The sequence below is a fragment of the Lissotriton helveticus genome, chromosome 2_2 (assembly GCF_964261635.1).
Source record: "Lissotriton helveticus chromosome 2_2, aLisHel1.1, whole genome shotgun sequence".
Taxonomy (NCBI): Eukaryota; Metazoa; Chordata; class Amphibia; order Caudata; family Salamandridae; genus Lissotriton; species Lissotriton helveticus.
Window position 1 is genome coordinate 380,714,243 of NC_136060.1, and position 22,913 is coordinate 380,737,155.

The following is a 22,913-nucleotide window of genomic DNA, read 5'->3' on the forward strand; positions in this document are numbered from 1 at the left end:
TGGTTGGTAAAGGGTTGTTATAGTAATGCTTGGGTTTCCTGCAGTGCCGCCCAAAAAGTGAATTTGGAAGTACTTGATTATGTCTAGAATATTTTCTACACATTATTAAGGGGTGGAACAAGTTGGCTTGTGCGCATGTCCCAACAAGCTTCTTACGAATATAACAGTGAGATACTGAGAGTTTCTCAGATTTGTTTGTGATGGTTCTGCAATCCTTCTGTGATGAATCTTATTCCAATGACCCTTCCTCTAATTTTAGTGCATTTCAGGAGACCTTTATAAAGGTACTTTATGTCCTGGTGGCCTATCAGACAGGGAAAAGAATGTGTACGTCCTTCCATTTTAAAAATAAGTCGCCAATGGAGCGTCAAGCTTATAAAGCAAAATGTAAAATCTATGCATCCAGCATCAAAGAAGCCAGGACATTATAGCACTCAGAACAGCGAGTCAATGTCACCAATTAACCTTTCAGAAGTTACTAAATGACAATGTCAGGTCACTGCACTCCTCTTGTCAACATCAACAATCCTAAGAACCGTGCCATAATATGTTGGTATTCATTTGGCAGGGTAAACACACATTACAACGCATTTTTTACAACGCACTACCATTACAACGGGACTTTTACAACGCAAATACTATTACAACGCATGTATTTACAACGCAGTTTTTTACAACGCAGGTACTTTTACAACGCATACCATTACAACGTAAGTATAAGTAAGTATATAATTATATTTAAAATGTTATATGTTAGTTTTTTTTTAAAGGGGTATTTTTAGGGTTCAGGGTCATTTTTGGGTTTATGGGTAAAGGGGTATTTTTAGGGTTCAGGGTCAGTTTTGGGTTTTTGGGTAAAAGGGTATTTTTAGGGTTCAGGGTCAGTTTTGGGTTTTTGGGTAAAGGGGTATTTTTAGGGTTCAGGGTCAGTTTTGGGTTTTTGGGTAAAGGGGTATTTTTAGGGTTTAGGGTCAGTTTTCAGTTTTTGGGTAAAGGGGTATTTTTAGGGTTCAGGGTCAGTTTTCAGTTTTTGGGTAAAGGGGTATTTTTAGGGTTCAGGGTCAGTTTTCAGTTTTTGGGTAAAGGGGTATTTTTAGGGTTTAGGGTCAGTTTTCAGTTTTTGGGTAAAGGGGTATTTTTAGGGTTCAGGGTCAGTTTTCAGTTTTTGGGTAAAGGGGTATTTTTAGGGTTCAGGGTCAGTTTTCAGTTTTTGGGTAAAGGGGTATTTTTTGGGTTTAGGGTCAGTTTTCAGTTTTTGGGTAAAGGGGTATTTTTAGGGTTCAGGGTCAGTTTTCAGTTTTTGGGTAAAGGGGTATTTTTTGGGTTTAGGGTCAGTTTTCAGTTTTTGGGTAAAGGGGTATTTTTAGGGTTCAGGGTCAGTTTTCAGTTTTTGGGTAAAGGGGTATTTTTAGGGTATAGGGTCAGTTTTCAGTTTTTGGGTAAAGGGGTATTTTTAGGGTTTATGGTCAGTTTTGGGAATTTTAGATAAAGGGGTACAAGAAAAAATAAAATTAAATTAAATATAAATTAAATTAATAAAATTAAATTAATTTAAATTAAATTAAATTAAATACAATTACATTAAATAAAAATAATTTTAAATAATATACAATTAAAATAATTATATATACTTACCAATACTTACGTTGTAATGGTATGCGTTGTAAAGGTACCTGCGTTGTAAAAAACTGCGTTGTAAATACATGCGTTGTAATAGTATTTGCGTTGTAAAAGTCCCGTTGTAATGGTAGGCGTTGTAAAAGTATGCGTTTTAACATCATATATCCTTTGGCAGAAAATGGACAACATTCGGACTGCTACTGAGTTAGAAATCAGTCCCTGACACATAAATTCTTCAGCCCTTTCATTCTCAATCCACTCACTACTACTCCCTTGGAAAGCTTCATGCCTACATTAGCCAAATAACTCTGACACATTCAGTTAACATCTAGATGTTTTAGATTTCTAAAGAACGCTTATAAAGTCATGAGTAAGAACCCATTTTTTATAGTTATAATAGCAGGTAGGTGATGAAAAGGGCGTGATTCAAGAATTTTGACCTTTACTGTTGTTAAGAAGAAGCTCCACAAGGATAGAGGTGAGAAGAAGTTTATTGTCAACTGGATTCTTCTGTGCCAACCACTCGAGTGAGCTCATGAACATTCTACAGTGAGCTTCACTCCAACATTCTAAGATGGGAGGACCCAAGCAGAGGGGAAGGTGGGGACAGGCTACAGGAGGAGCGTACCAAGTTACAACACACCTCCCTATGTAACGGTAGAGAGAGAATGATTGAAGGGGCGGGCGAAGGAGAGGGAAGGGGAAAAGGGAGAAACAACCAAAGCAAAATATGGTCAGGATACCTTGCAAGGAACAACCAATGAATTGCATTCAGGAAGAGCAAGTACGATTGTTACATAATGAAATAAACTGGCATGGATGCATCTAGGGGAAACAGCAATACAAACATCTGATATAAAATATAGGTCTTACATACTGTAGTCAGATTGCCACGCTGGACACCTACGTTGACGTGCAACTCTTCCCTTAGTGGGATCCCCCGACACATCTCCAGATTCATCGTTGCTGGGAAATTCAGAAACATGAACATTAGTGCAACAAGCTAGTCTATCCATGCTCCACAAATTACCATCCTCTAACAGAACAGAGTTATTGTGTAACTTTCTGATTCTTAATGGTCTTGAGAAAACAGAAAACTTGGACTTTAAGAGAGTGGGTTTTTTGACTACCACCCAATCCCCCACCTTCCATTCTCTGTCAGTTGTACCCCATTTTGTGTCATAACTGTTTTTATACTTGACTTGATTTTCTTTTACTTTCTCTGAAACAGTGTCCCTGTCTACCCACACAGGTGACCCTCCATTCAACCAACTGGGAGTGAGTTTTGAACCTGGGTTTCTTCCTTTAAGAGAAGTAAACGGGGAGACTCCTGACAAAGAATTTGGAGTGATGTGATATGACCACAACATTTTCCTTAAGCTGTCTACAACTGATTCTTTGGTGGACATGGCAAGTTGAATAGATTCCTTAAGCATTCTATTAGCCCTTTCCACTAATCCATTGGATTTGGGGGAATACAGTGGAGATTTTGTGTGAATAATAGCTAAACTGTTAAGGAAATCCCTCATTTCATCAGAAGTGAATTGCACCCCATTGTCCGTTATCAATTCACTGGGAATGCCTTCCTTCGAAAATGTATCTTTTAGAAATTCGATGAGATAGATTGTAGATATGGAAGGAACAAACTTCGTCGTTATCCAATGAGAATGATAATCAATCAAAACGAACATGAATCTTTGTGATTGGCTTAATAAGTCCAAAGGACCAATAATGTCCATCCCCAGTTTTTCCCACGGTTTTGTGGGAACAGTGACAGGAATGAGAGGAGCTTTTCGGGCATTCTTAGAATTATCGCTGGCCGCACATTCAAAACATTCTTTTACTAGCTCTTCAATAAGTGTGTCCATTTTAGGAAACCAATAGCTTTGTCGAATTTTGCTTTTGGTTAAGCTTCGTCCTGGGTGACCTTCATGTCCAATTTGTATAATGCGATCTCTCATACCAGTCGGGGGAATTATTTTGTCTTTCACGCTCCAAAATTCCTGAATATCCTCTGGCACATCCTTACTTTCCTCTGGCCATCCATTCGAAATCATTTTTTCCAATTTGCACAATACCCCATCTTCCTGAAGAGATTTCTCCCACTCGTGTTTCATAATGGCTGGGATGTCAATTGCCAGGATGGTTTCCTCCTCTTTGTTTCCTTCTGGTTCGTTTTCTAAAAGCGGCATACGCGAAAGGCAATCCGCAACAAATTTCTTTGAGCCTGGGACATGCACAATGGAATAGTTGAACCCTTGCCGACCTAAAACCCACTTGGAGATGCGTGGAGTCGTATTTTCTAAGAGTTTGGTAGCAAATAACGGAATTAATGGTTTGTGATCTGTTCTCCAGCAGAACGGGATTCCCCACAGAAAGTACTTGAAATGGAGAATAGCCCAGTAACACGCAAGTGCTTCTTTTTCAAACGTGGAGTAATTAACTTCAGCAGACTTCAAAGTTCTAGAAGCGAAGCCTATCACTCTTTCTTCACCGTTTACCACTTGAGTCAATGAGGCACCCAGGCCTTTATTACTTGCATCCGTAGAGAGAGTGGTTTTAGCATTTGGATCAAAAGTGTGCAAAATCGGAGCTTCCGAAATCGCTTCCTTGATGTGTTGGAATGTTTGTTGATGTTCTAAACTCCATTCGAATTTAGTTCCCTGTTTGAGTAGTTCTCTGAGAGGTAGTACTTGATCTGCAAAGTTCCTCAAACATTTCGACATATACTCAACCAGGCCCAAAAATGACTTAAGTTCATCTTTATTTGATGGAGCAGGTGCGAGTTTAACAGCGTCCACCAGGCTGGCCTTGGGTTTGATGCCTTCACTCGAAATCGTGTGCCCCAGATATACCACTGACTCCACCCCAATCTTGCATTTGTCTTTCTGAGTCGTGACTCCAGCTTTGCTTAATTTAGACAATACTTCCTCCAAGATCTTGTTGTGCTCACTTTCAGATGCTCCATAGAGTAAGATATGGTCTTGGAAGCAGACTACTTTATCAAGACCATGCAGGGTGTTTTGCATAATACGCTGAAAGACAGCGGCCGCAGATGCGAGCCCAAAAGGTAATCTTGAGAATTGGTAAGCACCGAAAGGGGTTATAAAAGACGTGAGGTGCTTAGATTCTGGATGGAGGACGACCTGGTGGTAAGCCGAGGACAGATCTAAAACTGAGAAAAACTTACCACCTTGAATGGCCATTAACATCTCGTTAATGTTGGGGAGAGGGTGTCTATCCACCCAGATGTTAGCATTCAAATCCCTGAGGTCAACACAGAGGCGGATCCCCTTCCCTCCACCTTTAGCTGCTACAACAATGGGGGCCAACCACTCGGAGCTTTCAATACGCTCTATTATCCTGTTCTCTTCCAGTCTGTTCAATTCATTTTGTAGGGGTTCTCTTAAAAGCACAACAGGCTTTGCGTTTGACTTTAGTTTGATTTTGTGGAGGAACCCTTTAAGCTGCCCCAAATTATCTGTAAATACCTCTGGAAATTTTTCACACACTTCCTTTCCGACTGTAGGCCTGTCAATAAGTAATACAGGTTCAGGGGCATTGGGGTCTAATTTGATACCCAGGTCTTTTTGGTGCTTCCACCCTAACAGATTAGATCCCCTTTCTGTGATATACACTTTTCCCAAAGTTGATCTATCTTTAAAGTCGATCTGCATCAACAACATACCAACCAGAGGAATGGGATTGTAATTGTATCCCCCTGGTTTAATGTCTGGAGGCAAAAGATTATAATTTTTGTGGCCTGAATTTTGTTTGAAAGAAGCCTCATTTATCAGTGTGTAAGGTGAACATGAATCCGCAAAAACCTCATAAGTAACATTGTCCAGAAGTATTTTACATTCAGGATAACAATTTACATCCTGTTCTCCAATGTTCAATACTTGAAAAATAATGTCCCCTTGCATAGGTTGTTCAAAATCTTGGGTCACCAGGTGAGTAGTACTTTTCTTTTCATGGCATACTCTCGAAAAATGACCCCTCTTTTTGCAATTACTGCACGTAACACCTCTTGCTGGACATTTTATATCATTAGCCAAATGGTTAGGATTACCACATCTATAGCATTTAGGCTTGTTAACCTGCACACTATGTTTATTCACCTCAGGTTGGGTAGTTTTGTTTTTATTATCTTTTTGAACTACCTTGTTCACACAATTATCACTAACCTGTTTCACCTCATGGGCTTCCTTCATTTCATTCATACAGTAACTTGTGTGCTCTATGCTAATAGCAATATCAACAGCTCTTTGTAGGTCAGGAGCTTCTGCTAAAAGTCTCTCCTGAATCTTCTTTTCACATGTGTGTCTGACTAATTGGTCTCTGATTAATGACTCTGTTAGTAATCCAAAATCACATGTGGCTGCCAAACCCCTCAAAACAGCAATGTAATTCTTTACTTTTTCATTTTTTCCTTGAACCCGCAAAATAAATTTATGACGCTCAAGGACAATATTAATTCTGTCCCCAAATTGCTCCGCCAATTTATTTACCGTAGCCTCGTACACATCAGGTTGAGCTACACCATCTCCCCCCACATTGATGTTAGCCCCTCCCTCAGCTATCTCAGGCAAATCCTCAAACACATCCCTTCCATATTTAGCCAAATTATGAAGTAGAATGTGTTGCTTCCTTAAAGATGAAAATCTATTTCTACCAATTGCAATCAAATATGACTCAAACAAATGGAACCATTTTTTCCATGAAATAAGGGGATCGCCAGCCTCATCCAAAAAAAGCGGTGGCTGGGACATGTTTAAAGCAGTCATTTTTAGAATAGAAGTGAAAGGCAAGAAGAGAAGAAAACAAATCAGAGGAAACAGAGGAAAGGTAGAAAAGAAAAGTAATAGGAGAAGAGACAAAGAGAGAAACAGGGACAGCACTCAAAGTATCATTAGAATAATGTATATCCACAACTCCTTTACGCTGAAAATAACCAACGGGAGCGCGATAATACAATTCTGAATTAATGAAGGCTTCAAGGCTGTGCCAATCAGCGGAGAAAACGCTAGATGGCTCCTGAAAAGAAATTTCTTGGAACAACTTTTTCATCAACATGGAACCCAATTACCAGTTTGAGCAAAGAAGGTTCAGCTTACTGGATGCATACTCTTAGATTTAAAATAAACCCCTTAAAACGCCGTAGTTGATCTCTGTGTGGGTATGTTGAAAATGGCAATGTATATGTACATAAGCGGCGTTCATTTGTGTTCACTGTACCCCTTGTTGTAAGCAGAATGGATATCGCTAAACACTGACTGTGTTATCCCGCCAGCATAGACCCATGCACACACGTACACGACAGCCATTTTAGGCACCATGGCCTCTCTGCCCGTTTGTTAAACCCCCGGCACCCCTCCCCGCGCGCATTGCTCATGCATCGGCCATAAGACCCTCTCCCTCTGCGTGACCCTGCTCTAGAAATAGCACTCCTGCTTGACCCACACCCCCCCATTTCCTCCCAAGAACACCCTTCCCCTCAGCTGACAACCCCCCCCGGCTGCACTTGACCTCTCGACCCGGTCCCAAGTCCTAAGACCAAGCCTCGTGGATGTACATCCCTCTTTTCCCTTGCCCAGCACAACAAAACCGTGATACACCAGCCGAAGTGCACGATCTTATCGCCTGCCCAACCTTTGACCTGATCATCCCCTCCTGCCCTCGTGTCCAGTAGGAATGTCCGGCTGAGAGATCACAATCTCTTGTTACATTCAGGAGGGGAGGATGACATCTGACCGACTGGTATGGGAATAGGCCTGAAGCTAGGATTCCAAGCGTGTCTTTTTTCCTACTTCAAAGTGTCCTTATTGTAATAAGGAATGTTTGTGCATCATAAACATGTGTATAAAAGACGAAGCCTCAGAGAAAAGGTGGTTAGATGGCGTGTGGTGTGGGTAGGGAGGAGAGAGCACACCCTGTAGACACCATGCGGGTGTCCGAAATGACAGGCTCTCCTCATGAGAAATAAAACTCTATTCTTGTTTTCCTGCTTCCAGCGCCCGTCTCTTTTTGTTTTGTAATTGTTCAAGATGGGAACTAAGAGGCGTCCTGCGCCAGCAGCCTGGGCATCAGGTGCGTTATGTGCTGACTTTTCCACAATTGGCGTCCCAACGCGGGGTCCATCAGCGACATAAGGTCCGGTAAGAGAGGTCCAGACGATGGGGTGAACATCTAAACGATTGGAGTATACCTGCCTTGAGAGGGCCCTCGTCCGGCTGCCGATTGAATGAACTTCACCGATTCCGAACGGACCTCTCTCAAGTGACCTACTGTCCTGACTGGAATCCCACAGGAATGCTGCGGTAAAAACATGGAGAAAGAGAACGATCGGGCGCTGGAAAAGGGAAGACGAAGAATTGCCCACACGGTCCGGTCCGGGTAAGATTAAGTAGGACGTCTTTTCGTCCGATTGGTAGGATGGCTTTATCCATCTGATTGATTGATTGATTGTACTTGAAGTATTGGTTCTCTTTGAGACATTTTCTATTTGCAAACAGCGATGAATAGGAACGTTCCTCTCTCTTTGCAAATAGTTAAGGATAGGTAATGCAGACGTTTGTCCCCCATTGTAATCCGTCATGCCTATTTTTCTCCCCACTGATTGTTTGTTATCGATTTTTTATCGATTATTGCTCTTTGAGATATTCTCTGTCTACAAACAGGGAAGAATAGAAATATTCTGCCCCCCTTTGCAGATAGTGAAGGATAGGTAATGCAGATTTTTGTCTCCGTTGTAATCCGTCATGCCTGTTTTTCTCCCCATTGATTGATTGATTGTCTGGACATTTATTGTTCAAGGAATAGTTCTTTTAAGGTATCCTCTGTGTGCAAATAACGTAGAAAAGAAATATTCTGTCTAATCTTTACAAGTAGTGAAGGGTAGGTAATGCGGACCTTTGTCCCCCGTTGTAATCTCCCGGGCATATCTACTCCCCACCGATTGGTAAACTAGTTCCACCCGGACCATTTATTAGAGGTAGGTCATCTGGCTTGATCAGAGGGCACCCCTAATAAAAAGGACATATGTAATAATAATGAAGTAATCATCGTATCCTGTTAACAGAAACTTTAGCATGAAACACGCTAGGAAAAAAAGGGAAGAAAGAAATAAGAAAGCAAAATCAGTAGGCCACTGATGAGTTTTTGATTTCGCTACAAATAAGAAAACGTTAGAAATAGCTCACGATGAAACACATGATTTCGCTAGAAATAAGAAACGTTAAGAAATAAGTCTGTAATAAGAAACATGAAAATGGTGAAAGAAGCCAAGCTTGACATCACGACAGCCGCGAGGCAACCAGGCTTCGCCACCCCTCACTGCTCCAAACATGTCTGTCCCACCGCCTGCCACGCCCCAATAACGGTAACATGAGACAGATACAAGTCAACAGATACCTACCCCCATTCTGGAAACTCCCGAAGTGCAACAGGTTCGCGGCTACGCCCATCCGGAAGACGAGATCTTCGGCACGTGTAGGGCGGGTCCTGCTGCCAGCCGTCGGCCGGAGGTCGTCGAGTAAGGTGGGCCAGAAGAAGAGCCGAGGCCGACGGGATCCAGGCGTCCCCTCTTCTTTCTTCAATAATGGCTGCGACAACAACAGGGGGGGATGTCTTGCTCATGCCACCGACCCCCCCCCCCCTCGCATCTCCTGGTCCAGCCACGGCCTGGTAGAAGCTCCCCGTCCGGCCCTGAAGCGGCGCCTTGCAGGCCACCCGGGGGGGGATGTCTTGCCTATGCCTCCGACCCCCCCCTCTCATCGCCTGGTCCGGCCATCATGAATATTAGCGCCGAGAAAAACGGCGTGGGTGCGCTGGGAGGGAGAGGCGGCGCGAACGAGCCTCTCCCACCTCCCCAGGTGGAGGCCCCCAGCGGCACCCCCAATGCTCCACTCACCCGACGAGGGTTCGCCCGCTCGTAAAATGGCGGTCGATCCTGCTGGAGCGGGCCCGGCGTGAAGAGATGGCCCGGTTGCTTGTTGATTAAGAAACGAGTCCCACCATCATAAGTGTTCTCCTCAACTTTGAAGATTCTATAAGAGCCACGGGGGCCCCCGACCCCCGCAGACACCCCCGATGGGGAATGACTGCCATGATTGCCCGCGGAACGATGAAAATGTAGCCGCGAGACGTCGGCGCTCCCATGCTGACGCCAGCCTCAGTTTGAATAACTAAAATCCTGCAGATTACAGTTCGGATCAGTTCCGGTGAAAACCCAGTATGACCCGGTAGGAAACAATTGTTGCCTCCCTCCCCCTTTTGACTGATGGTTCATACTGCCGATCCTTTCTGTTACCCTTTAACGGAACCTTTGGACTGCCGAAAGAGGCTCTGGGCCAACCACGAGTTGGTGGAGATTTTGACTTTGCCTGGATCTGCCTGGCTGCACCCAAAATGGCGCTGGTACAAATGAAACTTTCAACTCCTTGTTGTACCCCGATTGCTCAGCCTTGGTGTCATGAAATATGTATGCAGTTTTTAAACACAATGAATTGATATGGGATGGGTACTGATTATGTGTTCGGACAATGAATTGAAGTGAGATGGGTACTGATTGAACATTCGGACAATGAATTGTTGTTGAGTTGTGGCGCACCATGATTATTGAAAGTTCGAATTTCAACACTTATGATACCCGCTCACACTGAAATTCCGATATGATTTTATTGCACTTGTCGCACTTTTTATTATGAAATCAACGACCACCGACTCCATTAGGTTTTCCACTAATAAGTATCCCCACATGTACAGTTCTGGCCGGCCCACGGGGTTGTAGGCCCGTATTTATGCACCGACATTTTCATTAAAGATTTTTGGAAAAAGCAAACTAAGTTGTCACGCGTAAATTGGTAAGTTTCGAATAAATGACCACTATTTCCGATATAACTAAAATTACAGGTGAAATGGCTCAGCTCGATTAGTTAAGGGTTAAAAAGTATAGTACGCAGAAATATTGCAAATATGAACGGTCCAAGTTTTTGTCATATGTGTTCTGCATTTTTGTACGGCCTAAAGCAACCGCTAAAGATCTTGGTATTTAGCCTATACTTTATATGCTACCTGTATCAGGAAAGTTGTTTTAAAATGCCCCTAAGTCGCCCCGAAGGAGTGCCATCTGACCCCCCCCCTGCGCACGATCCGTAATACCACGCTTGGGCGACCTATGCTACCCACAGGCTTCCGATAATCATCCCTCCCACACTTAATGGTCCACCTGGGCTTAAACGCCAAATTGGCAGGGACTGCGTCCAGTGGAGATAGTCCGAGTATGTAGTAAGTAAAAGCCTTTTCGAGTTTATGCGCGCTGATGTGTTTTTAAAATGCTGCCCCTGCTCCCCTTCTTTTTCCCTCTTTCTGCAGGTCACATCGGAACGTCGACTAAGGTCTCGAAAAAGAAAATGGTGATCTAGCGGACAAAAATGGGAAAAAGGGGTTCGATTATGATACATACACACGACAAGCGAACAGTGGCTATTTCTCTCCCTGAACTTAGCACTTGGGAGGACAGCCTGAAGCGGAAACTACAAAATATGACTTCGCTTGGCACCCCGAATAATACAACCAAAAATGACGTGCACTAATGAATAAGCATCCTACAATTAACTAAATAGGGAAAGTTTAAAGAATATTCTGAGGTGAGGTTTACCCAAGTACCCTCCGTTTGGAGGACTAGGAATGTTGCCAGTGTTTAAAATCTACTACCTCCTTTCGCACCCTTATAGACATGAAACTCAAAGCTGCCCCATTGTTCTCACAACTGACACCCACTGTTGCCTCAGCCTGGAAACACATTAGCCCGACCAGGTTAGTTCTTGACCAATTGCCAAAAGGCGTAAGTGTCTACAACCAAAACCACCATTAAAGGCAGCCGAAGATAAAAGAGAAGAAAAAGGTAAAAAGAGCTTAGGACGCTAAGGATGCGCAGCATACAGGAAGAGATCATTTTGGCCAATAACTGTTCTATGTTTTGTCTTGGATTTTTGTAAATAATACATGTACTGTCTCCCCCGCCTGAGTTTGTGTGTACGTAATGTATGGATCTACGTCGTCCCTCTGCCTGTGTTTCTGTATTACTTAACCCCTGCTGTTCTGTGTTGTGTGCGCACTGAATGGCCCATTATTGTACACGTCTCTCTCTCTCTCTCCATGTCATACGTGTACCGAATGGATCGTTTAGAGTGCGGTCTCTCTCTCTCTCTCTCTCTCTCTCTCTCTCTCTCTCTCTCTCTCTCTCTCTCTCTCTCTTTCTCTCTTTCTCTCTTTCTCTCTTTCTCTCTTTCTCTCTTTCTCTTTCTCTCTGAGGATCCCACTGTTCCTTCCTCCTTTGATGGTAACGTTGTGCCCCACCGGCACAAACCTAATTGGGTCTCTTCGAACACAAAGGTGTTCGGCAAAATTGACAGAAACTAAAATGATTGTAACTTGCCATATTACTACCTCTCCTTTCTGCAAAACGATTGAACCCGAGTTGGTAATGAAGGAAAGGACAGATAAGACGACTGATGTCCCCTAATCTGGCCCTTTTATAGGGGGACTATAACGTCAATGGTCTTCTATTTGTCAGTTCGTCAGAAATGCAATTCCCAATGCCCAGACTACCTCACCCCTCTGCACTTAAGTGCGGATGTCCAAAGCGTCCTCGCTTCTCCCGATTGACCCCAACCCCCTGTCCAAAGCATCCTCGCTTCTCCCGATTGACCCCAACCCCCTGTCCAAAGCGTCCTCGCTTCTCCCGATTGACCCCAACCCCCTGTCCAAAGCATCCTCGCTTCTCCCGATTGACCCCAACCCCCTGTCCAAAGCATCCTCGCTTCTCCCGATTGACCCCAGCTCCATATCAGCTACCCCCGAAGCGTAATTAATGACCTTGATTAATGGTCGCTCCCCAAGAAAAGCATGTGTAACCTCTGCCCCCTCTCATGATGATAACCCCCTGCTTGCAAGAGTTAGCCGACCCCGAAGGGAAATGTAAGATTGTCAGTACTTGGGTTAAAAGGAAAAAGGGCGAGTCTCTACCTAAGGACTCGATTTCGAGTTTGATATAATACACTGTCGATAGGAGTCCGATTTCTCTCCACGTACGTCACGAATGAACGCCAAATAGGCTTACGAATACAGTGGAAATGCCCTCCTGCATACTCCATAAGTGATGACTTCTGACTGTGACCGATGAACCTATCCCCCACCTACTTAGGAGTGGGGACGGAATTGAGATGTATAAATGTCTTCTCCTGCCAGTTTTTCTAAAACTTGTTTTGTACCCATTCAAAGATACAATCACCGGAGGAGAGGAGCTGGACGTGACGCACAGCCTGGCCACAGATCATGAAGCACGTGTGACCTCAGCCAAAGGTGGAGCCACAGAGCAACGAGACGCGGGACGAGGCACCACTCTCAAACTCGGCAGATTAAGGAATGAAGGGCTGCCTTGAAGCCCTCGATTTGCTGACCCACTCGTGCCTGAAGTCCCCGTCCCTTTTGAGCCCGACCGATGTGCCTGCCTGCTCGTTATCCTTTGCTCCTTGTGGTCCCTTGGTGTGCTCAAAGATCTGATCCCACTCCGCCCTCTCTTCCCTTGATTATTCAACAAACATCACCCTTTTCGCATAACTTTTGACTATAGAATAAGGTTTTGCCACGGAAGAAGAAAGACACGCAGGTGCCCAGCATGAGGCACCCCTAAGAAGATCAGTTAGGAAACAGGACTGTGATCTAACAGCAGAGGACTGATCGCACCCTGCAACGCGTAAGGATTAATCCGAGCTGGACCTATAGCTCCACCGCCGGTGCTCAACAGCGCCAACGAAAGAAGACGGACTCTGTTAAAAAGACATTGTGACGAAGACCCCCCCCCCTTCCTGAACTTTCTACTCACCCCCTTGACTAATTGCTTGTATCGAACTGAATTCCTCCCTCAACCATTTTCTATTGCTTTCAAAAATGTTTCATCGGTCACTCATGTATTTAGTTTTCCAAAAGTTTCTTATAGCACTGATAAGACCCGAAGGTATCAGAGTACTTTTACTGTATGTTGATGTCACCGGAGAGAAAGTCTGAACTTGATTCTATAATGTTTCGGAACATTTTTCTTGATTGACTCCAACTAAGTATTATGCCGATCTCTAGACTTGTATGAATAACCCAACAAATGTAAAATCATATGTACCGCATTCCGCCAATCGTATCGACTGTTTAGAACTGAACTAGCTTATGTAAAAAAGCGGCGACTGTTGAAAATGGCAATGTATATGTACATAAGCGGCGTTCATTTGTGTTCACTGTACCCCTTGTTGTAAGCAGAATGGATATCGCTAAACACTGACTGTGTTATCCCGCCAGCATAGACCCATGCACACACGTACACGACAGCCATTTTAGGCACCATGGCCTCTCTGCCCGTTTGTTAAACCCCCGGCACCCCTCCCCGCGCGCATTGCTCGTGCATCGGCCATAAGACCCTCTCCCTCTGCGTGACCCTGCTCTAGAAATAGCACTCCTGCTTGACCCACACACCCCCATTTCCTCCCAAGAACACCCTTCCCCTCAGCTGACAACCCCCCCCCCCGGCTGCACTTGACCTCTCAACCCGGTCCCAAGTCCTAAGACCAAGCCTTGTGGATGTACATCCCTCTTTTCCCTGCCCAGCACAACAAAACCGTGATACACCAGCCGAAGTGCACGATCTTATCGCCTGCCCAACCTTTGACCTGATCATCCCCTCCTGCCCTCGTGTCCGGTAGGAATGTCCGGCTGAGAGATCACAATCTCTTGTTACATTCAGGAGGGGAGGATGACATCTGACCGACTGGTATGGGAATAGGCCTGAAGCTAGGATTCCAAGCATGTCTTTTTTCCTACTTCAAAGTGTCCTTATTGTAATAAGGAATGTTTGTGCATCATAAACATGTGTATAAAAGACGAAGCCTCAGAGAAAAGGTGGTTAGATGGCGTGTGGTGTGGTGTGGGTAGGGAGGAGAGAGCACACCCTGTAGACACCATGCGGGTGTCCGAAATGACAGGCTCTCCTCATGAGAAATAAAACTCTATTCTTGTTTTCCTGCTTCCAGCGCCCGTCTCTTTTTGTTTTGTAATTGTTCAAGATGGGAACTAAGAGGCGTCCTGCGCCAGCAGCCTGGGCATCAGGTGCGTTATGGGCTGACTTTTCCACAGGTATCCAAGAGACAAAACACACAAAAAAATCAATAGAATATCTCTCTCGAAGAAACAGTTAACTGACGTGGAGAGTGAATTTTTTAAAAGAGGCGAGATGCTGAGGAGCATACAAACTCTCGTTGGTAAAGTCAGTCACACAATCACGATAGCAACTGAAATCGTTCCAAAAGAAAACTCCCCAGGTTTTGAAACAGAACGCAACTTCACTGAAAATTTGTCTGGAAACTACCGTCATGAAATGCTTCTCTCGACGTCCGGGTTAGCCCGACCACACGGCAGTCGGGTGAGGAAAAATAATTAAATAAGCTTCCTACCTCATCCGTGCCTAATGTCTGTCCGCTTAACACAGATCCTTCATGCCCCGAACTGCGCAGGCAGGGGCAGCACCACAGTCGTCAACACAGACACTCCGTCAGATGAACCTGACGAGCGGAGAGCGTGAAAGGCGGAGCAATTTACCAACATTGATGACACTCTCAGCAACCGGGCGGAGCTGAAGAAGGCGTCCCGTCACCAAGGAACTCCGTCAAAACATCACTTTTCCACCCTATAGAAAGCAGAACTACTCGATGCTAGAGCTGAGGAAGTTACACCCGGAAAGACGACAGGAACGCTTCAAAGTATTACGCTTCCCTCGTACACCGCATACAATTGATATCAACCATTGGCAAAATAGAAGAAAGTTGCCTGTTCCATCCGCTATTACATGAAATCACAGCTTCAATAATGATTTCTTCTTAAGCAGAACTGCTCGATGCTAGAGCTGAGGAAATTACATCAGGAAAGACGACAGGAACGCTTCAAAGTATTACGCTTCCCTCGTACACCGCATACAATTGATATCAACCATTGGCAAAATAGAAGAAAGTTGCCTGTTCCGTCCGCTATTACATGAAATCACAGCTTCAATAATGATTTCTTCTTAATGGCTCGCTTAGTTGACAAAGATAACAGGGGGAAGAATCCAACCGTCCCCAGCACGGTGATCGTCGCCAAATTGTTAAGAAGAAGCTCCACAAGGATAGAGGTGAGAAGAAGTTTATTGTCAACTGGATTCTTCTGTGCCAACCACTCGAGTGAGCCCACGAACATTCTACAGTGAGCTTCACTCCAACATTCTAAGATGGGAGGACCCAAGCAGAGGGGAAGGTGGGGACAGGCTACAGGAGGAGCGTACCAAGTTACAACAACTGTATTTAGGCATAACACTTAATTGTTGCGGTTTTCCACATGGCACATTGTACTTTCCATAGTTCTTATTGCACTTTTAACAGACCCGGCAAGGAAGCTGTGTTAGAGGAAAGGCATAGTAATGGCACATGTATGATAAGATAGATCCAGTCAGCACTGTGGACTTTTTTACTCCCTAAAATGATCATTTTGCACACTGGTTTACGGCGATAGTGATAGCATGAAATGATTTTAAGGGGATTGTTTTAGTTTATGTCTTATTTTAAGAATGCAGCTTGTGATAACTTACATTTTTACTTACTGTGTTTTTGCCTAATTGTTACAGTTTTAAGTAAATATAACAATATAACAATGTTTACTTACTTACTTACTCTTTGACATTATGGCTGCTACCAGTAGATCTTCTGGTTCTTCCATTGGTCTCTTCCAAGTCCATCTAATTAAAGCTGTGAGACAGGTCATTGTAGAGTCTTTGTCATCTAAATGTATCTTTTTTTGCCTCCTGTGCTGTACTTTCAGCCTAGAAATCAGCCACTGTAGCATATCTCCTCAGAAAGCAAGACCTCTGACCTCCTGGTCAGGAAAACTGCTCTCCCTCGTGCAGCTCCGTCATTGCACCGCTGCCCCCTGCACTGCCCTTCTTCCAGGTAAGGTGTTCGAGGCCCTCCTCCACCCACAAGCTCCTGCCTGCGCCTTGCTCTTCTGCTGGTTCGCCCGGCCAGCCTTCTGTCTGCTGGCCCTGCTTTTGTCTGTCTCTGCCCTGTTTGTCTTTCAGTTTTTGATTTGACTGTGTTGTGCCGTTTTGTGCCTTTTTCTCTTGTGCCTTGTTGTTTTTTGTGCCTTTGTAGCCTGGTTATTTTTGTGCCTCTGTCTCTTGTTGCCCCTGGTTGCCTTTTGTGCCTTTTCGTCTAATTTTTTAGCTTTATTTGCCCGCCTTTTTTCACTGCTGCCGCTTTGCTCCCTTTTCCTGCCACTGTTGCCCCTGCAGCCCCTCCCCCTGCCTGTTCCCACTCCCACTTACCAGCTGCTATCCCTCCTCCTGACCCCTACTTAATGGCCCACCAAATGCAAGACCGTCTGTGCCTGACTAAGATCAGCACCAGGGACGCTGGTCCTCCGACCCCCCACCGCTACAACTCAGCAACCCTCCACGCACTCAATCCCAGAAGAAACAACTGCCGGTTCTCCTGCTGACACTGCCGCCGCACCTTCAACCACCTCCTGACCCCTACAGCTACCACCAACCCACCGGACGCCAGCGAGCCCAAACCCCTGAGCTGCATCCTCCTCTACGGTCGCTCCCTACACAGATACGCAGTAGAAATCTGGTACCTCCTCAACACCCTCTCGCCCGACGTCGCCTTCCTCACAGAGACCTGGACCAATGTCAGCGCCGCCCCTGACATCGCAACTGCCATCCCTGACAGTCACAAGATCCAGAGGAAAGACCACCCCTACCACTCTGGAGGTGGACTCACCATCGCACACAAAAACTCCCTGCAACTCACAATGACAAGCTCAAACGAAGCCTTGCCCCCAGTGGAACACTTCCAGATCCAGACCAACCGAGAACAACTCTACGTGGAACTCTCAGCTACAGACCTCCCAGACCTCACGCACCGTTCGCCACCACCATCGCAGACCTCATTGTGCCCCACCCGCTCACCTCCACGGACTACGCACTGCTCGGAGACCTGAATTTCCACCTCGACAACTTCAGCGACCCCAACTTCACCACCCTCCTAGACAATCTCGCCAACATTGGACTGCAGTAGCTCGTCACCGCCTCCACCCACAAGGCAGGACACACCCTCGACCCCATCTTTGCAGGAGGAAACAACATCCGCTTCAGCCACACCATGCAACTCCCCTGGACGGACCACCATTGCGTCCACTTCTCTTTCTCGAAACCCACCATACACAAGCCTACACCATCAGGGCGTGGTTTGACTGCCAATGATGGCGGATGTGTAAGCTGATGGCTCCACACCGGCCCAACATTTATCTGGCTATATCCAGCGTAATTCCATGCTTGGAAACTTGGAACGGTGTGTGCCGACCCCGGAGGGAGACTGTTGTAGCGACTGTGTGGGCCCGGCAGAGAAAGAAGTCTGAATACCATCCGAGTCCACGGAGGGCGTAAGAGGCTTGGGCCCAGGTCTCAGAGGTCCAGCCTGGCAGAGGCATTGCCGAGGATCGGGTTAAAGATCTGCTCTGCCTAACCCACGCCTGTGATCATACTTGCCGAGGCATCTGGAGCTGCAGCAGAGCTCAACAGAGGGCTGTCCCAGGCGGGAGCCAGCCGTGCCTGTCACTGGTCTATGGCGGCAGATGAACATTTTGAGGCGGGCTGTCGTTGTGCGGCCTAGGCAAAGACCAGCAGTGCTGTGGTGCCAGCACTGGATAGAAACGGCTGAGCCCTGGACATCGGACTAGTGCGACAGTGCAGCGGTAAGGAGGAGTGGCAGGCCTCTGGGACTTGCTGACAGCGTGCAGCGAAGCATTTGGGCCCCAGCAACAGGGGGGCCTTGCTAAACATGCTGGAGTGAGGGCGGTGGGCCCTTGGTGGAGCGGAGCACCCCCCACCCCTTGAGACTCGCTAGCCTTGCCAAGAAGTGGAGACCAGGGCCGTGAAACTGGGTCCTGAAACGAGGACTGTCCCGGCTGAGAGAGGGGGGGATCGCAACTGAGGTGGAGTACTCGGTGGCTGGACCGGGCGGGCTTTACTGTAGTGTGACCTGGGCAGGACTGGAGGCATTGCTGGACCTGCGGGGAGGCGGCCCGGTGCGGCGATAGGTGTGGAGTGGGCAAGGAGAGGCTCAACCCCAGGCTTGACGGAAGGGATTTGACGCTTTGCAGTGTTTATGCCCCGAACGTGGAGCAGGCGGCTTTCTTTGAGCGATTGTCGGGGAAATTGGCGACTGTCTTGTCGCGCACACGGTCCTCCTTGGAGGGGATTTTAATTCAGTAACAGATGTGGAGTTGGACAGGTCGCACCCACCGCTTGCGCAATCGGCGGTTCATAGGTTGGCGAAGGGAAGACGGGAGTGGCAATCTAAGTGGGGGTTGGTCGATGCCTGGCGGATGCAACACCCCGCCGAGAGGGATTATTCCTTCTACTCCCCCCGCACGATCTACATGTCCGGCTTGATAGTATCCTCTGCTCACCGGATGTTCAGGGTCTGGTCCGCCACAGCGAGTATTTAGCGAGAACAATTTCTGACCTTAACCCATGCTTGGTGATGGTTCGGTGGCTCCGGCAGCGCCAGGCTGTTCCAACGTGGCGGTTGAACCCGCTGACGTTGGAGGACTCGGCATTTACGGCCTCGGTGAGAGACAGTATAGAGGGCTATTTCGGTGCGAACGAGGGTACAGCGTCGAGTAGGGCCCTTGAATGGGACGCCTTCAAAGCGGTGATTCGAGGTGCCTGTATCTCGGCCACGGCGGGGGCCCGCAAGACACTACTGCAAGACCTCATGCACAGCGAAGATCGGTTACGTGTGGCAGAGCGAGTTGGCCACGACGATCCCGTCGGGGCCATCGCAGCCGCCCGTGAGGAAGTCGCGGTTCAGATGGAAAGGCTCCGCTGCTTCGATCATAAGGAATATCTTATTAGGGCGCACGCTGAGCGCGATAAGGTGGGCTCGCTGCTGGCTTGGCTGGCCAACCCGGCGGCCCGAGGCACCCCGATCTTGGCATTAGCCACGGCGGAAGGGAGTTTGCTATACACCCAGAACGGCATCAATGATCAGTTCTTTCATTACTATGCTCGTTTGTACCAGAGCACGATGCCCAGTGCGCCTGAGGAACTGGATGACTTCCTGACCACTGCACAGTTACCGCTCTTTGAGCCGGGACATGGGGACAGGCTGGGCGACGAGATCTCTGAGGGGGAAATACGCGCGGCCATCAAGCACATGGCTCGCCGCAAGACCCCTGGCGCAGATGGCCTCCTGATTGAGTTCTATGCGGCTTATATTGACATCCTGGCCCCACGGCTGCACGCTGTTTATAAGGAGGCCTGGGACGCTAGCGTTCATCCCGCAACATCCCGGGAGGCCATCATCATCCCCTCTTAAAGTGAGGGGGAGACCCCCGCTCTTGCCTGTCCTACCGCCCCCTGTCTATGCTCACGACTGATTATAAAATCCTGAGCAGGGTCCTCGCAACGCGACTGCTGGCCCATATGTGCACTTTGGTCCACCCCGACCAGGCGGGCTTCATTCCCCAGCGCACCACGGCCACCTGTGTGCGTCGCTTATTGCGGGTCATGGGGTGTGATTTCAGAGAGGTCCCGGAGGCCGCAGTGCTCTCGATTGATATCGAAAAGGCCTTCGACAGTGTGGAGTGGCCATACATGTTTCGGGTCTTAGGGGTGTTTGGGCTGGGAGAGCGATTCGTGAAATGGACGGCTTTGCTGTACAGTGCGGCCACGGCCAGAGTGAAGACGGGAGCTACGATATCGGCGGCGTATCTGGTTGGCCGGGGAACTCGCCAGGGCTGTTCCCTGTCCCCATTGCTATTCGCGCTGGCCATTGAACCGCTGGCGGCTCATGCTCGGATGGGGCGAACCTATGAGGGCCTGGCACTGAGGGGCGACACTCACTTCATCTCTTTGTATGAGGATGATCTGTTGATGTTTTTGGCAGACACCGACGGTTCCCTTCGTGGGGCTAAGCGTCTCCTTCTTTGCTTTGGCGGTCTCTCGGGGCTGCGGGTTAATTGGGGGAAATCGTGCCTCTTCCCAGTGACACCGAGGGACTGTGAATCCCTGATGGAGGGGGACTTTCGCTGGGAGCACTGTTGCCTCCGCTATCTGGGCACTCAGATTTATCACACTCAATTAGATCTGCTGGAAGGCAACATCAACAGAGCGATCAGGAATCTACAGGGTTCCATGGGGTTCTGGCGAGCTCTGCCACTATCAGTAGCAGGTCGGGTGGCGTTGCTGAAGATCATTGCTCTTCCTCATCTATTGTACCTGTTTCGCACCCTGCCAGTGTGGGTGCCGGCGTCGATCTTTCGTAAACTTCGCTTCTTGACTACGGGATTTATATGGGGGTCAGGCAGGCGTCGGGTCGCTCTAACAACTTTGATGGTACCCAGAGCTGATGGGGGGTTGGCGGTCCCAGATTTTGAGTGGTACTATCTGGCGGCGCAACTCAAATGGCTTACCCAAGCAGTGGCCCGTGAATTTCGCGGTCCGGAGGGGCCACAGGGCAGGTTATTTCCGAGGCACATAATTTCTTTCATAGTACTGGGTCAGAAGCTCGAACTCGGCCACCTCACCCTCGAGGAGCGCACTATTCGCCTATGTTGGCTCCGGAGTCAAAGGCGCGCGGGCACCTCTCGCCCATATGCCCCGGAGATTCCTTTGGGGATGTGCACGGCCCTCCCACACGTTGGGGATTGGTCGGCACTGGCAACCTGGGAGGACCTTGGGTTGCACATGCTTGGAGACCTATATCGAGATGGGGCGCTGCTGACCTTTCAGGAGCTGCATGACGCTTATGGTCTCCCGTGGGGGGATTACTTGTTACACGCCGCCCTGGTGGACAGTATCCAGAAGCACTGGAGTGGGGGCCTCGCCGAGCCACCGACCTCTCTGGGTTGCCAGTATGTATCAGAGGCACTGATTTGGATAAGACCAGGGGTACCCTTTGAACCAATAGGGCTGTAACAGAAAGCAAAGGCAGGTATGTGTTCCTCGTGGAGAGATTACTGGGACAGGACATCACACTGGGCTGCATATATGGGCCCAACCACGACCAAATGGCCTTCAAGTCAGATCTTTACGCCCCAATGGCGGGTATGATGCTGGGACAGGTGATACTGGGGGAGATTTGAAATGTGTGCCGGATGTGATATTATATCACTCTACCCTCCCCTGCCGGGTGCCCAGGCTCATCGTACGGCTGCTGGACTAAGGGAACTATGATTGACTCACTGGGGTCTGAAAGACATCTGGAGAGTCCAACAAGTGAAAGATCAAGAATACTACTTTTACTCCCCAGTACACCAGCTTCGCACACGACTGGATGCTTTCTGGTGCTTGCCTTCCCTCAGCGGTTCCATTACACACATAGAATACCTAGAACGGACCTTCTGTGACCATAGCCCATTACTGATATCATTCCGGGCCCACAGGGACAGACCCCCGATTCCTATGTGGAGACTCAGCCCCCTGTACCTGGAGGATATGCCATTCAGTGAATCATTGCATTACCTGGTCGAAAGGTTTATTGTTGAAAACGCACACTCTGCATCCTCTGCGTTGATTGAATGGGAGGTGTTTAAGGTGGTGGTGCTGGGTCACTGCATGGGGCAGACTACAGGTGCACGAAGGAAACTCCATTGAAACTTGCTGCTTATAGAGGGGAAGTTGCAAGCATTAGATGGCATACAGGGAGCAGGCGCACAGGCCAGCATACGCCTTTAAGATATGCAAGCACAATACAATGAAGGCCTAGAGAGACTAAGATCTTACAACTGTTCAGGGAGTACATGGACAGAGTACAAGGGGAGGAAGGGAAAGCTGGTCGCCTACAGGCATGGTTAATCAGGCTGGAAACTCATGGGTCTCCAATTAAGCATATATAGACTGCAACAGGCTCAATTATGTATGACCTAGGAGAGATTAAAGGTATATTTCATAGTTACTATGAGACTTTATAAGCCGCCTTCCACCAGGGGTCCCGTGTGCGGAACTTACTGCCTTTCTAGTCCCATTAAGACTCCACCCTCTATACGACCATGCTAGGGAGGAACTGGGTGGACCTGTGACCCCGCAGGAAGTCCGAGGGGCCATCGCCTCCATGGCCAGTGGAAAACCCCAGGCCCAGCGGAGGTTTATGTGAAAAATGTGTCAGGCTTAGCCCTCAATTAGTGAGTGTGTACGCAGAGTCCCTAAGACT

The 22,913-nt window shown here is 47.5% G+C and overlaps 1 protein-coding gene across 10 annotated transcripts in view; it reads left to right on the forward strand.

Annotated features, from left to right (window-relative positions):
* Window positions 1-22,913, forward strand: part of LOC144821482 (uncharacterized) — a 494,538-nt gene that overhangs the window by 444,458 nt on the left and 27,167 nt on the right. For 2 of the 10 annotated variants that reach the window (XR_013608360.1, XR_013608359.1), the window contains exon 3: window positions 16,519-16,646. The exons of the other annotated variants lie outside the window; for them this stretch is intronic. The gene's annotated coding sequence lies outside the window, so the exon portion shown is untranslated. The remainder of the gene's footprint in view (window positions 1-16,518; window positions 16,647-22,913) is intronic. 10 annotated transcript variants of the gene reach the window in all.